Consider the following 5888-nt stretch of genomic DNA (forward strand, 5'->3'; position numbering starts at 1 on the left):
TCTTACAAAGGACAACATTTAATTGGGGCTGGCTCAGGGGTTCAGAGGATCAGAGTTGGTTATTGTGGCGTGAAACATGGCAGCATCCAGGCCGGCATGGCGCTGGTGGAGCTGAGAGTTCCACCTCTTGTTCTCAGGGCAGCTAGGAGAAGACTGGCTTCCACGTGGTTAGGTGGAGGATCTCATTGCCCACCCCCACAGTGACACCCTTCCTCCTACAAGGACACACTAATAATAGTGCCACTCCCTGGGCCAAGCACATTCAAACCACCACGGTCTTCCATAGGCTCTGGCATATGAACATTAGATGGCGCTGTTTGGAGATGCTTTAATAGATGTGGTCTTGCTAGAGGAAGTATGTCATGGGGCTGCCTAACCAAATGTGTTCTCTCTCTCTCTCTCTCTCTCTCTCTCTCTCTCTCTCTCTCTCTCTCTCTCTCTCTTTCTCTCTCTCTCCTTCCTGTTTGTGGTTGGAGATCTGAACCCTCAGCTCCCAGCTTCCAGTTCTAGCCACCCTGCCTGCCCCCCTGGTGCCATGCTAGTTCCACTACCACAGGCTCACTCTTATCCACTTGGAACTGTAAGCCCAAATAAACTCTTTCCTTCTCCATATCGCCTTGATCATGGAGTTTTATCACAGTTAACAGAAAAGCGATTGATGTATCATAGCACAAAGGCAGAGAGAGCAGTGTGTGTGTGTGTGTGTGTGTGTGTGTGTGTGAAATGGTGGCTAAAATAGCATCTCTCTTCTTACTGGAAGGATTCTAGGTACTCAGAAGAGACAAGTAGTCCCTTTGAGCTAGTATGAGAAGACAGCCTCTAGCCTGCAATGCTTGCTTTGCATGAGTCGTGGGGGCTGAAGTCATTGTTTTGCCATAGTTATCAATCTAAAGGTTTCTCAGCCATGTTCCAGAAGTGAGAAGAATAAACAGCGTAGATGTTTTTATACTTGGGTCGAATGTAGGATTTAGTTCAAAAGAACCTTTCCTAACAATGTCCAATTTGAAGTCAGTGTGAAGGCCTGTCTAAGCGTCTCACTCAACAGCTACATGGTAATAGAAATGTTTTAGCTGGGGGAGATGTGAAGGTAGAGGGAGGAAGGCATCGTAGGTAACCCCCCCTCCCAAAAAAAAAATTGTGAGTGATTTGAATGGGGAAAAGTGATCATTTCTGCACTCTCATCTCGCTATTCTGTTAAAAAAAAAAAAATGGGGCATCCTAGCCTGACACACGGATGAAATCAGCCTGTTCCAGCTGTCTGAAGCATCAGAAATGATTGCAGCTGGCTAATCTCTAATTATAGAATTCTTCGTGGTTGGGGTGTAAGTGAGCAAATGTGTGCTTTGACTTCTGTGAGCCCTGGCTTTGGGAAAAGCTGTGACTTTTAGATAATTTTTTTTCCCCTCTGCATAATACACTAAACAAATTTAAATTAACTCTCAGGGCAAATATAATTAAGGAGCTGCAGATGGTTCTTTTGTTCCTCTGGTTGACCAGAATATACCCTAACTGTGGCTTTGGATGAAGCGATTAAGCCCTGTTTCCATGGGATCCAGTCCTAAGGTATTTGGAAAGTGCACATTAGTGATTCTGGGGCTCACAGGAAGTTTATTTCTCTAGTGGCTTGTTTACAGAGGATTGCAAACGTGGTGACTTCAGTTTGGTTTTTCTGTGAACCTTTCATGGGTGATCTGCCTTTCTTTTTCTTTTTAATTATGCTTTTACAGATTCATTTAAAGAGAAAAACATGTCCAGCTTGGATCTGGGCAAATTACCAATGCCAATATATTCATCTTCGCTAGTTATGCCCTAACAAAAAGGTCTCAAACCAAACACTGTATTTGACATAGTTATGGTTGGCTGGGAACAGGATGACCTCCTGGTGAGGGTCATCTTCCTGGTTTGCAGATGGTCCGTTTCTTATGTCCTCTCAGGGAGGAGAGAGTGAGTTAGCTTTCTGATATCTTGTATTTCATTCATGAGTTTCATTCCAGGATCTCAGTTGGACCTAATAACCTACAAAGGCTATAGCCTTTGTAAAAAGTGCCCTCTGGGGATGGGCACTTTTGACAGATAAATTCTGAGGAGGAATCCAAGCCTGAAGTCCCTGTCAGGAAAGCCTTAGGTCTCAGGGATTTTTTTAGACTATAACCTTAAAGTTGTCACCTTAAGAGGAGACAGATGACAGATTTGTTTGTGTAGAGGGCTCTCAGGCAAGATCCACTTGTAATGTTTCTGCACTTGGAATTACATGATCATGACTAATGCTGGGAATATTGCTCAAAACACTGAGCAGTTTTTAGACACTGAAGAGGCAGCATGCAGTATATTCTCTGTGCTATTCTCTAGGTCCTGGCTCAAAGTTTTCAATTTGTTTTGAAGCATAAGGGTTATAACTACCAGATAGCCAAGAATTTTATTGAATTACTCTGGTATATTCCCTAAATCGTTTTTCAAGATGTTACTTAACTACTATTAAGATGTATAATATAACTTACATTTTTAAGGGTTTAATTGTATGTGTATGTGTGTGTGTGTGTGTGTGTGTGTGTGTGTGTCTTTGTAAGTGTAACTGTTGATACCCACAGAGTCCAGAAGAGGGTTTCGGAGTAGCAAGTTTTGAGAGCCTGATGTGGGTGCTGGGAACAGGACTTGGGTCCTTTGCGAAAGAAGCTAACACTCTCTTAACTGCTAAGTTCTCTCTCTGGTCCTCATGTTGATCTATTTGATAGTCAGTTGTTGGGTGAATTTAATGATTTACTAACTCCCGAGTCACACTGCTACCCACAAGTCTCCTGACTATCTCAGAAGACAGATCCGTTCCAGCTACAGTTTCCTGGAAAGCAGAACCTAAAGGGGAAACTAAATGTGGCATCTTTATTTAGGAAGTATTAGCCAGTGGTGGGTAGGGTGAGGAGGAAGAAGCTAATCAAAGATGGAAACAATGAGATGTGATCCAGTGATACCAAGCACGTTCCCGTGAAGGACAGAAAAACATTCTATCATTCATAAGTCACACCCCCACACAAGGAGAAGATCTTGGCCCTGGATCGAGTCCACGGAAACAGAAAAGAGGGCATGTGTCTTGGCTCCTTCTTGACCCGTTTCCCCGATGCCCAGGTTAATCTTGAGCGCTGTGTATTCAGAGGGTGAGTTCTATGCCCCTATCCAGACTATAACCTGATATTGGGGCACTGTATTAACCAATGTTCTGTAAAGATTGTTCCCCATTAATTCCTAATTGGTCAATAAATGGCTGGGGCTTATGACTGGGTAGAAAAGATAGGAAGGTGGGCATAGAATCGAGGGGCGGGTCTCAGAGAGAGACCACAGAGAGGAAACATATGACGATGCAGAGAGGGAGGCAGCCATCAGAGGAGATGAGCCACGAGGATGTGGCCTAGAGAAGAACGTCCTGAGGATAGGATGATGAAGCAAAAGCAGCCTGGGAGAAAACTCAAACAGGAAGTAAGAAGGAGGGCTGGAGGACCGGATATAGGCGAGAACAGCATAGAACTTGCCCGACCTAGGCTTACAGCTTGCAAAGAAAATACTGGGATTTTGTGCAGGCTAGCTAGGATAAATAATTCGTTTGCATCCCATTGGCCCATCTTCACTCTTCACAGAGCATATAATTCAACTGCATTTTAATATTGAAATGTTAAGTGATGTTTGACATTTTAAACATCAAATGCATAAATATAAATGCTTATATCAGAAAAATGACGTTATACAAACACACACACACACACACACACACACACAGACTTTATGAAAACTGCAGTGTTTCAGAGGATGTGGGACTCTAGAGAGACCACTTATTAGGACATCAGCATAATTTAATTTGCCCATGAACACACTCTCAGTTCTATATAGTTAACAACGTTTCTTCCAAACCCAAAGATTTTAATTTTTAAAGGCAATCTCATGTATCCACCACTGGTTTCAAACTTGCTATGTGGTCTAGAGTAGCTGTGAACTTCTGACGACACCACCCCCCTCCCCCGCCTCTACTTCTTAAGAGCTAAGATTGCAGGGGAATATCACTACTCTCCACTTTGAGCATGCTGGGAACAGAACCTAGGGCGTGAGCACCCTAGGCAAGCATTCTGACACCTGCTACATTCACAACCCTCTAGGTTTTATTTTTGTTGTTGTTGTTTGTTTTCCTTTTTGTTTTTAAAGAAAGCATAAAAACATGTCAATTCTTCATCCACATCTCTGTATGGCAGTAGTGGGCTGACCCTGAAACAGGGGTGTATAACAGGCATTTTGCTATGTTCAACCCCCTAACACTGGGCAGGAGAGAAAAAAGGGTGATGTGATCATTAGAATACTTTCTGTTGATTAGGGCATTTTGTTCCTTGGGGGCAAGTTTAATTTTTACCATCAGGATATCTAATCTCTTCTTGTTATTTCTTCTTTGCACACAACTACTTAAGAAACTACACCAACCAACCAACAACTGAGAAGAGTATTCAACAGGGACCTAGGGCAGGGGAGAGAGACTGAGGGACATGAAGAATGAGAGCAAGACAGTTGTCTGGTCAAGCTCTGAGGGACTCCTTGAGGCCCTTTAAAAATGATTTATGCATACTTAATGCTTGTCCCATAGTTTCACCACTCTTCTTACCTTTCTTGGATCAATCTCACAGGCAGGTGGCCTGTAGCGATCTCTATGCAGATCTTCACTCACTTCTTGACAAAGCGGCGTTCCTATGCGGATCTTCATCATTTCCTGATGAAGTGGTGATTCTATGGGGGGAGGAGGTCCTCTTGGGGGAGTGGTGGTCTTCTCAGACCCCAGATCCTGGTGTCCCACATTGGGCGCCAATTGCCTCAACCTGCGGGGCATTCAGCAGGGACTTAGGGCAGGGGAGAGAGACTGAGAGGGACAAGAGACATAAAGAATGTAAGCAAGACAGTTGTCTGATCAAGCTCTGAGAACTTTACTTCAGGGATGGCAATATAAGCGTAAACAAGAGGAAACTTAAAGGAGTGGGGAAGAGCCCGGGGGGTGGGGTAGGGGGGTGGGCAGCTTTCCAAAGGCCAGGTGGCAATCTTCAGTTCCTGGAACCAATGGTCACAGTCTTCTCCACACCCACAAATATTCTTACTGTTAGACTACACTCGTTCTCTCAGGGATGTATGTGTAAGCTAGTAATTTTCCACAAGATCGTGGTTAAGGCCATGGCTCCCGGCATCTGAGAACTCCCCTGGAATTCCAAATTCACACAATCACAGAAACCATCTATCTGCAGCTGGCAAAAATCATGCCTCCACTAGAGCATGAGGCAAATCACAGTCAGCTGCTATGGATTGTAGCAGCCCCAAATCCCACACCCAGGATTAAAATGAAAACATATTATAATACTTCTGGTGTTTGTTTGTTTGTTTGTTTTTTTAAAGAAGCCAAAACTCCAAGATTGTCACTGCAGGAGTGGCCCCTTCAGATACAGCATGAGCCCTTCTCAGAGGGAGGCAGTTACCATCTTCCAAGAACCTCCCATTTAGTCCCATCAACTTCAGTTGCTTTTACTGTCTGCTTGGCCTCTCTGGGGGCTTTTGAATGAAAGCCTCTTCTGAGGCTTTTTTTTTTTTTTATGGATTAGTTTCTTTTAAATATTTTTTCTCTCCTCTTTACTTATCACTTCACTTATCAGTGACTAATGGCAATTAATGAATAAAGGTATTTCTGGAAACAGGCCTGTCCCTAACATCTGAGTGTCTCAAGGTAAGAGTTTAAAGGTTATAAATGGAGTCAACCAACTATGAAGTCTGTTATGTCCTCCTCCTGTGGCAAATATACTATCACAATAAAAAGGGGTCTTGTGTGTGTGTGTGTGTGTGTGTGTGTGTGTGTGTATTGGTCAAGCATGTATGTGCTA

Source organism: Mastomys coucha, unplaced genomic scaffold, assembly GCF_008632895.1.
Source record: "Mastomys coucha isolate ucsf_1 unplaced genomic scaffold, UCSF_Mcou_1 pScaffold3, whole genome shotgun sequence".
In the NCBI taxonomy this organism is placed as follows: domain Eukaryota; kingdom Metazoa; phylum Chordata; class Mammalia; order Rodentia; family Muridae; genus Mastomys; species Mastomys coucha.